The sequence below is a fragment of the Chamaea fasciata genome, unplaced genomic scaffold (genome assembly GCF_029207755.1).
Source record: "Chamaea fasciata isolate MVZ Bird 193981 ecotype frontalis unplaced genomic scaffold, bChaFas1.0.hap1 SCAF_5, whole genome shotgun sequence".
Lineage (NCBI taxonomy): Eukaryota > Metazoa > Chordata > Aves > Passeriformes > Sylviidae > Chamaea > Chamaea fasciata.
In genome coordinates this window covers 72900154-72918134 of record NW_027094090.1, presented here as the reverse complement: position 1 = coordinate 72918134, position 17981 = coordinate 72900154, and the positions used below count along the sequence as shown (strand labels likewise).

General features: G+C 37.5%; 1 long non-coding RNA gene across 3 annotated transcripts in view; it reads left to right on the top strand.

Annotated features, from left to right (window-relative positions):
* Positions 1-17981, top strand: part of LOC136290018 (uncharacterized) — an 86580-nt gene that overhangs the window by 57600 nt on the left and 10999 nt on the right. The window contains exons 3-4 of one of the 3 annotated variants that reach the window (XR_010720927.1): positions 4881-5054; positions 12919-14367. The exons of 1 other annotated variant lie outside the window; for it this stretch is intronic. This is a non-coding gene — a long non-coding RNA (uncharacterized lncRNA). Of the gene's footprint in view, positions 1-4880; positions 5055-12918; positions 14368-17981 lie in introns of those variants that run through there. One more of the 3 variants, XR_010720925.1, reaches the window with a different exon arrangement.

Below are 17981 nucleotides of genomic sequence, written 5' to 3'. Positions count from 1 at the left end.
AATAGTTAGAGGTAGGAGGAGCACACAAGACCAACAAGGCAGACAAGTTCAGAAACCTTTAGTGATTGTGTAGCAATCTGTAATGAAAATTTAAGTACCTTCTCTTTAATGATCCATTTATCTCTTCGACATGATTTTCTATCGTTCTAACTGGCATGGCTCCTGTTTTCTGAGTGTTTATTGCAAATTTGTTTTGTCAAACAAGTCTTTAATACCAGACACATCAGGCTGCTTCCTCAAGATTTTCTCTGAATGAGTTCTTTGTTGTAAGGAAAACACAGATGAATTATTTTATGTCTGAAGGAGCAATACTGATATGAGTCTTGTGCTAAAGAAGGAGGAGAATTTTAAAGTCTCTAAAGCATGGTGAATTGTTTCCATATCAGCAAGTTAACCATATGAAGCCATCACTTTTAACCTATACTGTGTTTTACAAAGAAAGGGGTGGAATTCGGCCAGGGGGAACAAGATATCTAAGGAGGGGGCAGTGTTTTCTCCAGTGCAAGCTGGTTTTGCCACAGTGAAGAGTGACAGCAATTCATGGTTCCATTGGTTACTGCCTTTTAGGACAGCACTGGGCTGTTTGAATTTTTGCTTTGGTCTGTGGGATGGATCCCCTGTGCAAATGCAGCTTCATTTAGGAACAGGGGGCTACTCTACTCATGTAGTTCAAGAACTACGGTCAAGTTGAAGTCTCCTCAATATCAAGGAGCATTAATAGGAAAAAATGAGATGTTATTCCAGCTGAGAGTATTGGGGAAAACAAAACCCGACATGATGTCCTGAAGCTCATTCCTTCAGTAAAATCTTTAAAATTAACTGTCTCAATTATTTGAATCAATATTTACTTAAATTTACAGGCATGTTTCTGTATGTGACACTTTATTACAAATCATGAGAAATTGTCCTATGTTTTGCAGCACTGGTCTCACATATATTAACTTGTATTTTCACTTGTGTCCAGTGGGAACCCTGTGAGTAGTAGTTAGGCTGGGGTGAAAATCCAGAGCATGCAGGCACCCCACAGTATCTTCCTGTTCTCAGTCGTCATGTAAGTACCTCACTCCATTTTGAAAGTGGTGCCTCACTGCAGAAAGGGAGAGCTGCTGCAGAATAGCTAATAACCTTGTAAATTCACACCCTGTAGTACAAAAACTTCCCCAAACCATTAGTAAGTCATTTTTATTGATTTCACAATCCCATTAACCTTAAAGGTATTCCTCACACATGGTGGAATCACTCAGGAAAGCAAGTGCAAACCCTAAACTTGAGGCTTCAAGCCCTAAAAAAGCATTCACTTAACTCTCTCCTGCCAGTCTTGCAGAGTCTGAGTATTTCTATTCCCTTCACTGCTCCTTGGAACTTAGTCCTGGAGAGACCTGGAGAGGAGAATAAAGACAGAAAGCTGATTACAGCAAGCTGAAAAAGCAGCCCCTCTAAACTTTGTGGGATGGTGAAATAGGGTAGCTTATGGAAACATTGGTGAGGTAATAGGATTTCCCTGTCTTTCAGCATCAGATCTGTTGTCCACGTTCAAAGGAAATGAGAATTTGGAGGGAAAATGTAATACTGTGTATTACATCTAGTGAGTATGCTCAATTCCTCAAAGTGGAATTATGAGCATCCCATGTTTAATGGGATATCTGAAAGTGCTAACTGCTAGTGAAGTCTAACAAAGTCATCTCTGTAGTGATTTAGATGAATTTGGAAGTCAATGGTGACAAGAATTATTTTCCGTATTAAATTAAATCTGGACTTGTGGGAAGATTTCTTCTTACAAATGAATATTAGTGGAAAAGCAAACCCCTCCTACTTCAGAATTTTTAAAAATAAACAAACCACAATTAAAGAAGTCTTAAAACAGGACTTATGCTGACTGTAAAAGTAATTTTGACAGGTTCTAGTTACACTGCTGTTGACTGTGATGACATGTCTGAATAAAGGCTTAAATATAATTTGAGAAGAAAGTAATATCAAATCACCTCATATCATAACTTTAACAATAAAATAAACAATAGTAATGAGGACAAACATTTATTTTTGTGATTGTATATTTATCCCATTAATGAGAGTATAACTTTATTTCCTTCAAAACAATAATAGCTTTACTTCAATTATTTTAAAATTCCCAACATTATATTTTTATGTACTGTGCTATAATCCTTACACATTAGCTTCTGTTTCTTTCTCTCACTCAACAAATTGAATAAAATAATAACAATGACAAATGTATAGAGTTACATATACCTTTTTCCCAGCAAGATGAAAACCAGAATTTTATCATATTTTCTGCTCAGGGAATAGACAATGCCGTTGTAAACTGGGAACCTAATACTGCAGATTAATTTTCTGGGTTTTTTTACAGATTATCCTTACTACATTCTGTAGTTCATGTATCAGTAGGGGCATATAAGGGAGGCATAAACCGTGATGCAGCACTGGATCTGATTCTGTAAATAGGCAAACTGAAGTCACATTCCATTATTTCTGTATGCAGATGCTTTTTACTGTATCAAATCTCACACTTGTTGTCTCTGAAGAAGTTTATAAACAATTTTTACAATTAATAGACTGAAGTCACAAAAGGTGGGAAAACGTAACAAAATGCTCACCATTATAGCACAAGTTCAAATGACCTAATTTATTATTTTGATTTGACACTTGTAACTCAAGTATTTTATAGATGTGGTTAAAAACGAAAGCAGCTGCAATGTTTGATTAAGGTAAATGAGACTCAGCAAGTTTGCTTATAAACTGAGTCCTTTCAGGTATTGTGCTAAGTATTTTTTGTAGCCCTTTCACCTCATTGCATTGTCACGGTACCTGTGTAAAACAGGTCCCCCTAAACACTTTCTTAACTTTTTGAGCTCAGACTCATACTTTGTCAACTGCATGTTTATGTCTCTTGACTACTTGCCCATTTCTAATTCAGGATTTAGCAAGTCCTTGTACTGCTGACATCTTGCAGCCTGTTATTCTGTTGGCTGAATTTGAAGACTTCCTTCAGTTAGGTAAAATAGAGCATTATTTTGCTGTTTACAGTTTATTGGTATGTTAAGCTCTTCTGAGGCTCCAGGGATCAAAAAAATCAAGCTAAGACAAAAAGAAGAGAAAAGTGAATCAGCTTGGGTTATATTAGTAAATAATTTAGAGTGCTTAAAATAACAATGTTCACACATTTTTAATTTAAAGCCTGCTAAATCCTTTTAAAATTCATTTGTATTTGCAATTACTTAAACTGTGAGCTGTGCACTGGAGGGAGTGAAACTATAGATTTTAAGTACGTTGCTGGAGGTAATATATAAATTCAATTGATCAGTCTGGCAGAGAATTGATGCCACAATTTGTACCCGGTGGCACTTTCTCTTTCTTACCCGACTGGCTTAGAACATTATCAGAAAGTCAATATGATACGCCAATACAATGATATACTTGCAGTCATAAGCCCCTGGTTTAGATTAAACCCTGGGTGCTCACGCCGTGGGTTGCAGTGGACAGACAGCCTGACTCCATCCCACTCTGAGCCTCCCTGAGAGCACTCAACTGGCTTCAGCTTCCCAGGTTTCATGTGGTTATCAATGGCCCCAGCAGCCAGCCAAACCAGGCACAGAGGATGTCTGTCTCTGCAAGGCAGTGCATTGGACAGGGAGCAGTGCCTGTGCAATGCTCCAGTCTGGCTGCAGTTCGTCCTATCAGCTGCCTGTCTCTGACAGGCTTTACACTTATCGTGATCAGGTTTCTTTTATAATTCTTCTGCAGTCTCATATTTTGGTTCTCTCTCTTCCTGGTAATTTATTAATGATTTCACCTCCTCTGTGTTCTCTTTCGAAACCCTTCCATTTTATAAAAGGCATCTTTATGAAGCCTGATGAGGAATGACTTACAAAGTCTGCCTTTTGAGAAATGTGACTTTCTTTATTTGTGTCTTCATTGAAAACTAAATCAGGCCGCCAGCCACTAATTTCAAACAAAACACTTACTTATTTGAGTGAAAACCCATTATGTCTGGTGTGACATGTAAAACTTGAAGGTCACCCACAAATTTGCCCTGCATTTATTTTCCTCCCAGGATTTTCAGTTGTGTATAGTACGTACAGTAACATCTGACACTTCATGGCACATGTTAATTTTTTCCTGCAGAAGTGACCCTTCCCTCTTCCACCTACAGAACGTGATGCTTGGAATTAGAGAAATAGCATGGAGAGCTGTTGGGTCAATAGTTGTTTAACACTCCCTGTGATAATGCAGAATTATTCTAGCCAGTGCACCACAAGTACTTTGTTTTGTGCAGCTTTAAGTGACACAGCTGATTATCTCATCCATGCCTTCCCCTGCTGACACTCCAGTCAGTATACTTCACTGTTAGGAATCTTTTCCTGGTCTTTGTCTAAATTTGCCTGGTTTATACTTGATAGACTCCTAATCAAGACTTGGTCTCTCTAAAAAAGTTACCACTTGCAGTGCTTTTTTTTGAATACTTGTCTGTAATTCCTATGGGTTCTACTGTAGAGAAGTTCTAAGAATGGACTGCTTTCAGAGGCACAGGAATTTTTGCTTGTTCCCTTGATGTAAGGTTGGTGATAAGGGCGGGGAAATTCCTCTCGTTACGATTAGAATGTAAGGGGAGAAATGTGTCTGTTTTCTTAGATGAAGAGAGAATTCTGAAACCTCACAGTTCACTATGTCTTGTGGTTTACAGGGTTATGTTTTCTATATTTGCTAATGTGATTTCACGTAATAACTGGAGAAGGAAAGTGTCATATTTATTTGGTGACCTGCTAAAGTCATTTGTAGGCAAGTCCACATGGGTGAAGCTCTCCTGCAAACACTCATACGTGCACTTGCCTTCATGTTCATGAGTAGTTTTGTTGTTTTCACAGATAAAGGAAAGCTGACGTGTGAGTGTCAAAAGGACAGGGTTTTAGGCCACAACAAGAGTGCCAGGCAGTCAAATGTTTATGTAGCACAGAAGATGCACATAAATTTCGAGTGCCCTGCATATGTCCATGTCAATGACTTAAGTAGAATGTGGGACCTCTAACCTTCAGAATAAGGTGAGCTGTACTTGTTCTGGTGCTGTTTCATACTGATCTGCACAATCTTCAGTGATAAAATCCTCTAAGAATAAATTTGATTCAACTCATGACAACAACCCCTTTTTGTTAGAGGGAGATCAGGATAGAACCAGTCTCTTAATCCATTTGGCTTTTCTATTTTTGTACATTGATTGTTTATCAGGAAATAAATAAATGGGAAGGTAAAGGACTTGTGTACATCAGGGCAAAAAGCAATAGCTATTAAGCCTGTAACTTACAGTATCTGCCCTTTTAGCAATAAGGACACTGCTTGAAATTGTCAGTGTGACAGATTTACTCCTAATAGCTTAAGCAAATTTCACAGTTTGCCCAGGTCATTTTGAAGTAAAAAAAATTAATGTGTTTGGAATAAAAATTAAAGATTATAAACTTCATGCACATCTGCAGAGAGTAAGCCATATGTTTCATGTGTTTATTTAAAATAATAGAAGGTTCTTGTTGGGATAGAATATGTTTCCTCTGTAGCTATAATATAAATAATCTAAAGGCATTTAAATACATTTTGACAATAAAGCATATGCTTAAATCACTTTTAACATATTGATTCAGTCCTGCTCTACCAACACTCACCAAAGACTAGAGAGTGTAGAACTCTATAAAACTGTTTGTATGATGCACAGGGCTTTGTGTGGGTTCTCATTGTGTCAAGCCATGGAGGAAAACATGGGAGAAAGGGGAGGGAAGGAAGATAGAGAAGGATGAGGGTCAGTGTACCTGCAGTGTACGGTGAAGTGTTGGTCGCTTTCCCTCCTGGAACTGGGCTACCCTTGCATCTGCTGCTCTCATTTCCTGGTGGGGTTGGAAAGGCAGCCCCCCTTTTGCAGCACTGTGCCAATCACACACACTGTGTGAAATCTATCCAGAGCATATCACTCGGTTAAGTACAAACTGTGCTTTGGACACACATTTACACACACACACACACACACACACACACACACATTTCTTATTTCAGGTATTTGATGGAAGGGTCTTAGAGTTTTGGTCGAACTCACTCGGCTCAAAGGTGATCATTCTTTAAGCAGTACCACAATGCTAAGTAAAACTTATTAAGTGAAAATCGGCATCTGTTGCTCCTAAAAGCAGAGGGCCAACACCTTGGCTTGTTTCTAGTGTCGTTGCTGTAATGGTAGCAGTGGGACACTTTAGAGAAACCGAGGTGGCATGAACAAAGCTTTAGGTCTATTCCATGGTATGCTGAACCTCTGGAAAATAATTCAGGATGTGTTTAAATAAAGAGGATGGTTCACCTGCTCATAGCTAACTTTTGAGGGACTGCTCAGGCGTTTACACACCTAATAGCTCTGCTGGACTGGGCCAGAACACTTAACATTCTGTAGGATTTGAGCCCTGAGTGTCTAATTACCATAAAAAATATACAGTGGGGAATGATTATGCACTGGCAGGGGGGAGGGTAGAGAAACCCTAATAAATCTTTTTGATCTTTAATTTCTCTACTAAGGTATAAATCAGCTCTGTATTTTTCTAAAACCTGGGTTGGTAACAGATATTAATGTAGCTGAGGTAAAAATTAAGATGGAGTGCCTGAATATTATTGCAAGGAGAGTTGATTGTATCACTGGGGTTGGGGTCTTGTGGGTAGATGAAGAGAGTTTGCTGGTAGAATAGGATGCACACTACAGCATGCACTTCCAGTGAAGGGACAGTCTTCCTCCATCCCTCTTGGAAATCTATCCAAGACAGTACGTTGATGAAAACTACAAAATAATTCTTCTTTTTTGGGTGGAGGAGAATGCATCTAGATGTTTACAAGCTGAAAGACATGTTCTGAGATGACTCTGGCTGCTCATCTCTAACTTTATTATTAATAATTCTTGAAGGCTGTAGATCCAGATTTCCAGTTAGCATGAGACTGCCTAGCACTGCACTTTTTATGTGGGTTAGACTTAAGAAATGAATGTAGTCAACCTTAATTCTCTGTTAATGTTTTTGTGCGTATGGGAATATATTTATATGCACATATCCTCACAGACATACAAGTAAAATATAGCAAAGATGCATTAATTTTACATTGATTCAAAATATTTACAATTTCAGTTAAGATGATTGTGCTAAAGTGACAGAAAATAGTAAGTATTAACTCTGCACTGTAAGTAATGACAAGTACTGTAGATCCTCACAGAAAAAAAAAAAACACAATTGCCTGTGGCATCCACACGATATTTAAATTGGTAATCTCAAAAGAGAGGATGCTTAGATTTTCAAGCTTGTTTTTGGAAACTCTTATCTTAGCCAAGAATATAAGTTTAGGAGAAATTGATAATTTAGAGCCTGTTTTGTTTTTTCTTTTTGAGAACTAAGAGACTGATGTGGGAACTTCTTGAATTGGAGCAGTGTTGACTAACTTTTGGTATGTTGCTATGTAACTACAAGGATGAAATCTCAGAATGATCTCAAGCCTGGGTGAACCTCAAATGGTGAAGATACATTTCACCTGCCTAGACCATTTTGTCATAATATATTAATTTCATGATCTTTCTTTTTCCATTTGCTTCTATTTTTTTTTTTATATTACATGACAGTAATATAAAAAAAATTAGAAGAAAATGAAAAAAAAAAAAGATTATGAAATGAATAGGTAATGACACATCCCTGAAAGCTGCACTTGAAGAGATAGGTATAGTGATATTTGAGCGATGTTTATTCTCTTCAAGTCCAGAAGGGCAAAAGAAATTTCATGGACCCTTGTTTGTGCCTTCCCTGAGTATGCTTACATCAAGTGAGTTCCTACAGTTCTGTTTGGCCATGAGTTGGAGGAACAGTTCAAAACGCTTGTAAAATCAGAATTTTATGCTCCTCACAGCCCAAAGGAAGGAAAGAGAATGATACCTCTTTAAAATCTGAGCACAGGATCTGCAAAGAAAGCAACTGAATGGAATACTTGCAGTTGCCTGGGAATATGTGAAGAGGTTTGTTAAATGCTGTAGGTATGCATGACATTGTCCTCTGCTTTTTCTTTTTTTCCACATTGGAATCTCTTCTGGTAACACAAAGTCCTGAAATACTTCAGTGCTGGAAGAGCAGCTACAAACATCTCACAGCGTTGTTCAAAAATGTCTTTTGCATGTTGTACCTTTTGATACTCCCCCACTTAAGTAGTTGTCCCTCAGTCAAGGAGTGCCATCAGTTACTCACTTGGGTAGCAGCTGAAAGAGAACTGAGGATCCCATCCTGTGATTCACTGAGAAACTCCACCAAGGAATTAAATTGCTCAGGGTTACTGAGACTGCTCTGTGCCACATGGCTTCAGTTCTTTATTAGCTAAAGTCACCCGCCTAAAGAGGTAACACATACAGAGGGCAGAACTAGAGCTTTTGGAGGAAAATACCCAAGCCTATCATGCTTAATGTTCTTTACAAGCAAGTTTGACATTTCTTATTTTCTTAAATTACATTTAGGTTGTTAAGAGGGATAAAAATCTCAGATTTTTTTTTCCTTTGCTTTAAGGATACCAGAATAATTATTCAAAGGAATATGTCGGGTCATGTAAAGTTAAAAAAAAAAAAAAAAAAAAAAAGATAAAAGGGAAAGTAAAACACCACACACAAGAACCAACCATCTGTTCCAAAAAGCTCTTACAGTTGTATCAGTCTTGGTAAGGATTTAAAAAATACAGTACATTTTCTGTGTTAAGATTCATTATCAGAATTAACAGATTTATCTCAATTAAATGATCTGGAGCAACTTCTGTACAATACATATCTACAATGAAACTATTATAGCCAAAAAGTGCAAAATTTGCAGATCTTCTTGTATGACTGGGTTTGTGGGAAAGTAATATTACCTAAGGAAGACAGCAGTTTTCAAAAGCAGTATCTTCAAAATGTGATGCATAGTGACTCAATTCCTTTAGTGTAGAGTCTATGAAATATTAAGAGAACTTGCATTTTCCTCCCGTTGCTGAATGAACAAAGTACGATGACTATTGACATAAAAGTCATCGATGGCAAAAGAGTCAGAAATTATTTTTTTGGCTGGAAAAATCCTCAGCAATTCTATCGTCCATAGCTAGGACTGCAGGCCTGCAGCTTGTTTATTTTACTCAAGGGTTAGCTTTTTTTTGTGTGTTAACTGTAAAGTAAAACAACTCTAGGCTAGGCTCTTGGTGGCAAGGAACCTAAGTTTCCTTAGGAACTACAGTATTAGCTGTTTGATTCAAGCCTTGAAGAAGAAAGCAAAGAGTGAATATGATTTTTTTTTCTGGTGACCCAGATGATGAAGGGTGTGCTAAAGGAGGAGGATGAGCAGGAGGTGGGGTGAAAAAAGAGAAGGAATGACTGCTCTGGCTGAGCAAATGAAGTATGCCTGAGCTGTCTTTTCATGGTACATTCTATGATCTGCATTGCCTTTCAAGTTACATCTCAAATGTGAGCTCAGTAACAATATGGAAAAAAGTCATGGGAAACAATAGATTAATTCACACAATCCATGTACCCAGGGAAGGGCTACAGATCCAGGGGCCTGGAGAGTATATTTGTGGTTCTCAGTGAGTATGATCTGGTGTTATGGCCTGTATCATAGGGCATTGCTGTGGCCTTGTGCTCCCACTCCTGCAGCATTTGGCTTGTAGATTTTTTCTGTGTGCACTCCTACTAAACAGACTCCACACCCTTCCCTCAGCCCCTGTACTCTCTGCTCCTCTGTTCTTTGTGAGCATCTTCTGCTGAACTCTCTGGTGTTTTCAGTGCTCATTGGAGGTTTATGGCACTGGATACTAATTAGTCTTCCCAGCATGAACTCCCTCAGTATATTATTACAGCAATGAAAATATCACTACTTACGTGTTTGATCTTAAGTCAACCTATCTGTAGGTTTTGGTATGAAGCTGGGGTTAATCCCAGACTGAACATCTACAGATTTGAGAGGAATTCTGATCAGCAATTTTATAGGCAGTTCAGGTTTATTAGTAGTTAGAGTTACAATTGGGCTTGACTCTCCTGTCTCGATTGATCCTGAAATGTGCTGATCTTTTGCTCTTTTAACAGAGACAGAGAAACAAACAGTGTGGATCTTTGTGAGAGGCACCGTGTTGCCTCTTTTATTCAGCACAATGCACTGAGCATGTCGTGTGCAGTTTTCCATATTTAATGGCTCTTTTATCAAACAGAGTTGCTTTAAGCAAAGGAATAAAATGAACTGTGTGCAAGTTGTTTCCTTGGCTTGCGATATCCCCTCTCAATCCAAGTTTGCCATTCCCCTATTGACTGCAAATCAAACTGAAAGTATAAAAAGGGAATGAAAAGGTTTATCTGCTTCCATTAGCAAATACTCCATCTAACAAAGAGATACATTTAATGAATAAATAAACACATAGGAGGCACACAGATGTTTTGTCCAAGTTTGTTTTTTTTTTTTAATAATTTCTGAAAAAACACAGTTGAGTCTCCTTAATTGGCACAGGGGTCCCACCAGAGAGAGGAACATGACAATTAAGCAATCAGTCCAGTGATCAGTGGTGCCATGGAATATCTGTGCACCTTTTGTGTTGATAGACAGTAGGCGCCAAATCCACAGCTCACGTAAATTGGCACAGATTTGTTGATCCCAAATGTTCTGGCCCTTAGTTTGGACACTTTTGTACTGGAAACATTTTAACTTTCTCTGCCAATGTCAAGCCTCCTTTGCAAGCAGAAGAAAATAACAGCAGAAATGAAGCAGGATTTGTGTGCTGGCAACTTATGTCTGCTCCAGTGCGTTTGCGAGCACCAAAGTAGCTTTCACACTAAAATCTAGACATGGAAGGAAGATGATCTAGGTATACCACCTATCAGTGACCTTGAAGAAGTAAGTTTATCTCTCCGTAGCAGATACTATTACATTCCAACCTGTAAAAGCAGAATTATGGTATCATATCACTGTGCTGAGGTTGTCCATATCTATAAAAAAAGGGTCAGTGCACTGAGACAGAAGATGTTAGAGAAGCTAAGAAGTCTATAACTTTTTACTATGAATTAGCCTCTGCCATTTATGGCTTTTGTATTCTCTTATGTATGTGGTCATAATCTTTCATCTGGCTACTGTGACTCTTGTAAGAGGTTAATTTGTAAGGGTTAATTCTGAGAAATTTCTATGTAAATATGTCCTCAGGGAGGGGCACGGCAATTAGAACTACCTCTTATCATGCAATATTTGTAACTTCATAACCTTTACCTTTTATATGGCTCCAGGATAAAAAAATCCACTGTGGTTGGTTTTTAGGGAAGATCCTAAGGTACATAAATATGAACTGAATTTTAAAACATTACTTGAACTTAGGTTCTAAATCTTTATTCAGACACTCAAAGAAGTGAAAGGATTTTTCAAAAGTGCTGAGAATTGGAATTTGAATCCAGTTTGAGTTGGTAGAAAACTTGCCACTTCTGGAACCCAGATCACTGACCAGATGGATCTGAATATGGATCTAAACTGTAATTTGCAAGCATTCATCTCAACATAACTATCCAGACCATGGAAAATCATCATTTTAAAGACTTGCTTTTCCTCCCATTTCTTAATGAGTGTTATTGCAACCAGGGCTGTTTAACTGCCAACCCCCTTCTCTTGCTGTGTCTGAAGGTAGAGATACTTAATGGATTTGTGTGGACTACACGCCAACTACATCTAAGGGCATTTGTAAGAACAATAAATTATGGTTTTCTTAGGTAAAATCTTTCCTGTAATATTTGAAGCTAGTGCCTTTTATCTTCTTCACTGGGTAATCAGCACAGAAGAAGGATGCAAAGATGCTAAACCTCACTGATTTTAATGGGAAAGACATGGCTTTGCCATATTGCCATCGTTTGAAAGTGCTACCCTGGATGCTTTGTGACCTTTCCATGTTCAGAGAATATTTTATGGGTAGATGGTGTTCTCCTTGAGTAGAAAAGCATCATCTTCTATGTAATGTAGGCTGGTGTATTTTAGAGAAAATGTTAAGCCACTTACTCTCTTCATTTTTTTCCTTCTCATCATTTTTTTTTGTTCCTTTTTAGTTTTCTTGGACTCATCCCACTGCTCTCCTCCCTCTTCCCCAAATGCAGGTGGCTTCTAATTTAAAGCTGACCTTTCCTGGGGTCTGTGGCTTCTAAGAGTGCTTTACCCTTTGTTGAAGTGGTTTTTAACTTTACTTTAGATTTAAAAAAAAGATCAGTTGGGAGATTCTAATGCTCCCAATTCAGCTTTTTTTACTAACAGTGCAAGTTAAAAGTCAGCATGGCTGAGATTAAGGGATACAGGGCAGAACATGAGAAAAGGAAAGTGCATATTGATGCACCGGAGTAATGCATAGGAACTTTTTCACTGAGTTGGTCTCATTGTTTCTGAGTAGAGTCCTCTAGGTGAGGATTGAATATATTTATTGCTCAGTCATATCCAAAAATCTCTTGAAGGTGTTGTAAGAGAGCACTGAATCCCCATGACCTGTATTAAACTTAGAAACACCACTGTTGTCTGTAGTTTTCATCCTCAGGTATGTATTGAAATTCCTGTAATTTTTATTTTAAAAAACATTATCTATAAAGCTGTCATGTCTCTGATAACATCTACTATGGTCTCATCTTTACCCATCAAGTTCACAATTAGTAGATTTTTTCTTTCAAGGAAAGTATAAATTCACTTGAAAAATTTGGAGGCGGGACATGGAAGCAGTGGTGAGAGGGAGGAGGACAAGGAGGTTAGGATTTTCTACTGAATTAAAATTCAATTTTTATGTCAAGTAGCATTTTATATATTTTGTCAGAGCAAGTTTCTTAAGTTTTATTCTGAAGGTTTAGGCTTGGCAAAACCCATTTGTCTAATTCCCTACATGTGTGTTTGTTTTCAGATTTATTAGGAAGTGGATGTGCATCTGGTGTTTTCAGTCATACAAACTATTTTCATTCAGATAAAAGTCTTCTGCAGGACACAAGACCTGTAAAAGCCTCCTGGGGTCTCATACTGACTTGGATTTTATGACAACACCATGTTGAATTTCCAGAGAGGTTTTAATCCCACTCCCTAACATCAAAAGGAGACTGATTCATAAAACATTACTTCTATCTTTTTTCTTTCTTTTTTCTTTTCTTTTTTTTTTTTTCTTTAGAATCTTGCTATAAATCTTTTGGAAATGGAAGTAGATATTGTGTATTGAATTGATTTGTAGTGAAAAAAAATAATAAAAAATAAAATAAAACAAAACAAAACAAAATAAAATAAAATAAATAAAATAAAAGAAATCCAGCCCTGGACGAGTAAGTATTGGCCTGAGAGAAATGTCTTGGCAATTGGACAACTTTAATTTCTCAAAAATCAGAAAAATAAGGGTAAAAAAAGAACAAAAAAAGTGCCCATAAAATACATGAAACAGATGAATTTCTGTAGCTGCAACATTAATATATCAACACTGTCAAAAAGTCATAATTGTCTCAGCACTGTAACATTATTTATTTAATATTGAGAAGCTATTATTGCACTCTAGTTAAGAAAAAACACTCTTACCTTAAAAATGCATGAAAATAATATTAAAAATTAACACTAAAACTATACAATGTGGCAGTAGGAGCCTCAGCAAATTGATAATGGAATAGGGAGACTTTCAAACCAGGTCAGAAACTACTACATGATATCTTTTTGATGACATGTGAGAGATGAGACATAAAACATGCCCATTTCCTAGGAAAAAAATGAGCCCATTTGTAGAACTTCACCATCAAATAAAAGCATAAAATACTGAAAGGTGCCTACAAGTCCTGAGGCCAAGCATGGAGTAAGGGACTTTGCAGAGTGAGCTTGGCTTTCTTCTGAAGCCAGCATTAACTAAAGCACACTGACAAAGGAACACAATGAGCATTCAGGGCTCCAATAAATGTGATGTGGCTGGAAATGTACATATCCCAAACAGAAGATGTTCCACTGTTACTAACTGTTCATTTAAGTGATGCCTCCGATGCTCATGTTCACATGGTAGTGGGGCCTGAATGCAATCAGCCAGTTTGTCTCATTGCACTAGATGTGTTGTTAAATAAAGACCTGTTGTAAAACCTGTGTGCCTTCTTCAGCTCTCTATTGAAAGTGTGAAGGAAGCTTTATTCATAATGAATTTTCACCTCTGGCCTTGAGTCTGACCACAGTGGAAGTACCAGCTCCTCCAGGCAATGGGTTGGATTTCTTGTTTCTACCTGGGTTTCAAATGGCCTCTGCTCAAATTAATTGTGCATTTGGCTGATTTTTTTCTCCTCTGATGGAAGTAGTACTGGAAAAACATTAATGTAATATTTTTATCTGCAAGATGGGAATGGTGTCTCTCTAGATCGTTCAAAAAGAGTTCTGTACTGGAAAATCCTGTGTTGTTGAGAACCTGTAGAAGCAGGGAACGAAAGAGTAAAAATACCTGTCCATAAAAGTTAAGGAATTAAGATATATGACATGTGTGGTTTGCAGAATAGCTGGAATGAGGCTAAGTGAGGTTTCTGGGAAGAACAAGGTATCACTTTCGTGATAGAGAGATGACAAAGTTGTAGTGATAGTAGCAAAGTAAATAACAGACTACTACAAACCTGTATGTGCTCCATTGTTTTATTGTGCAGTTTCCTCTACCATTTAAAATTACCTGTCCCATTAACCATTTCAGTTTTCCTCTTGTTCTTTCACCCATTGATCCATCTTTTATGGTATATTGTTTATTCTTCAAGGGAATGTTTCAAACCAGTGACCAGAATGTATCTATCTTTAGTCAGTCACATTCATTTCAAATTTCCTTGAAGAACTTTCTTGACCAGACATAATGTCTTAAGCATCTAAACTTGAAACTCTTTAATTTTTATCCTTTATTCTGTATTTCCCTGAGTTCAATTTTGAAGGACTATTTGTCTCTCTGAACTGAGTTTTTTCTCTCTCATAATTTTAAACTTATTTTTGCGTTCTTGGGTTGAGGATCTGTGTGAAATGGTTATGAGGTTTCACGGGAGAAAAGGACGCTCTGGCACTAAAATGATCTCATTTTAGAAACATTCATTTTGTGGAAAGTGGTTTTTTAACATCCCAACTAAGCCCAACAAGGAATGGTGTGTTTGCATTTGACACATGCAGAAGCACAGAGAGAACAAAACTCCCACCTAGTTTTGTTGTGGAACATCTTCGAAGACAAAAGAAAATACAGTTGAAGAGGAATGATTATCAAATATAGCAATTTCTTTCTGTTTCTTTTGTAGAGGGTGCTGCCCTGCCTGTACCATTCTGACCCCAGCTGCGTACAACTAGAATTATCTACTAGTCTTTCTCTTCTGAATAGGATTTCATCAGAACAACCAGATTTTGGCTTCAAGCTTCAGATGTCTTTGTTTTAGAGGAACTTGTAAAATGGTAGATATGGTAGGTATAGAATACTTATCTCATGGTAGGTTTTCTTCTTAAAACATGAATATTATGGTTCACAGAAAGTGAATTATTACTATAAGGAACAATTGTAGGGAAAAATGACAGTGGTGCTTAAATGAAGCTTGACAGTCTGCATAGCAGGCACCAGCCATCTGTGCTATGGCAGTACTGTTTGTATTTTAATGTTTAAACATACAGCAAAGATAATTAAGAATAACTATAATTAAAAATGATTACGACAAATTACTTTTCCCTTAGCAGTGATGTGTGCCTGTAACTTATAAGTTACTTGATGCAGTAACCCTTTGGTAAGGCAGATAGGATAGCTTTGCAATTCCCACCCTGTTTCTGACAGTTCATAGATTTTTCAGGGGCTTTTATTTATTTTTTTCCCAAATGATGAAAGAATTTTACATACTGGGCTTCATAGACCTATTTGATGCACAGTAATTATCACTGAAATTTCGTTCTTCATATCAGAATCTTCACGCTCTTTATTTTTTTTTCTTTTTCCCGAGACAAGATTAAAAGTAGCATATTTCTCAAGCTATGGAAAGAAAATGACAAGAAAAGAACACAAACTCACATATTTATTTTCATTTTCAAAGAAAAATATTAATATTTGCTCTTGACAAAAAGAAAACAAAATTTGAAACAGAAAGAAACCAACTTTTAGATAAATTAATGGGATATCTGTTGTAACTTTCTATGCCTAAGAATAATAAGCACATTTTGCACCCCCATTTGTATAAAGCTCTAACTTCCCCCCTTGTGTTTTTTCCTATGGATTCTATTGATGGGTCCTTGGTGTCTGTCCTCGTGGAGATGAACATATTTAAAGTTCATGGGCGGGATTAAAGACAATTTTTCTCAACCAACCAGGAGCAGAATTTTGGTTTTTGAGCACCTACTTTTGAAGACATAAATGGTCAAAAAAAAGAGAACAGTCCCTGCAGCTGGCTCCGGAAACCCCTTCCTGCTCCAGTTTCACCATGTCCTTAGGCATAAGGTGAGATGCTGAATGGAAGTTGGGTGTGGCCAGACCATGAGTACAGGCTGAGAAACCAGAAAGTCCCCTGATGTTCCTGTAGTGTAGACATAATCTACACCTTCTATGAGATTTCCGTCATCCTTCCTATTCACTTAATTTGTCTTTGGGTTTTGGTCCCAAAGGCTCGACACAAAAGGCAACAAAAGCTTCGGAGAGGCAGAGTTTCATTTCAGAATCCCAACTGTTCTGGTTCAGTAGGTTTTTGGAGTTCTTAGAATTGGATTGTTGCTCGATTGATCGCATGTGAAGCCATTTTCCTGTCTATCCATCACACGTCAGTTTAGATGGAACATTTTTTAGCAACTCATTCAATACCTAGTTTTTTGTGATGCAAATATAACTTAGTGTCACAACCACCATGAGGTGACTTGCAATAATTTCAGGAAGATTCCAAGGTAATTTGACAGATGAACAAAGAAAGGGTCAACATTTACTTACACCTACTTGGCATTTTTGAGACAGAATCACAATGGTGGGTCAAAATACTTTGGATTCCTTAATTGATAGAACAAGAATACAAAAAAAGGAGAAAGTTGTTGTCCAGGCTCCTGCTTATTAAAGACATCTCTGCCTCGTTGGCAAATCTCCTAAGAAAACAGTTTTGGACTACCACCTCTGCTTACTTTCCAAAAACTGATAATTTCCATTTTGCAGAAATTATCCTCTGAAGTTGCTCCAGAACTTTTCTGTTTAACTGGACATCAGTGATGTGGCCTGGTGTAAAGACAGTGATAGATTAATTGAAAGGCACACCTTTGTAAACTGAGATTGCCACAGTGGCATTCCTCTTGCCCTGAAGGTGATAGAGGAGTTGTGCAACCTCAAAGGAAGCACAGCTGTGGAGAACTAGGCAGTTTCATCACATGCTGGTCACTTAGATTAACAGAATGAAGGGAATATGTAAGCGGGATATGAATAAAACATTGCAATAATGTGAAGAAGAATCCAAATACTTTTCCAAACCTAATGTTTTATTTACCAGTCTAAGTAGTTTAGTGCTGTTCTGGCATGTAATATTTGATGGGTATTATGTTTTATAAAGTTTGCATTGATAAAAGTATCTGCCTTTCATACAGGGGAACCACATGTTCTCCTTCCTAGAGAATAATATTGCTCTATAAGGCTGATTACCGCTCTATTTGAAATTCATTTCAGATTTAAATGGTGTGGGCCAAACTGAGCCCTGGTGCAAATCTGCTTGTTCCAATGGAACTCCACCAAAGGAATGTTTGACCCTGTGGGTTAATGTAATGAAAAGATAACAGCATACTGTATGATCACATAAATTAAAGATGGGAAATACCAATTAGGTCAGCTAGTCCTTACCCGGGGGACCAATTTAGAGTGTTCCCTACACTCTACTCTTGAGTGCTTTGCATTGTTTTAAGAAACTCATGCAATAAGACTCTCGTCTTGGGAGACTACGCAGTAGTCCATCAGATATCACGATTAAAAACTGTTTTTTTCAACATCTATCTCAA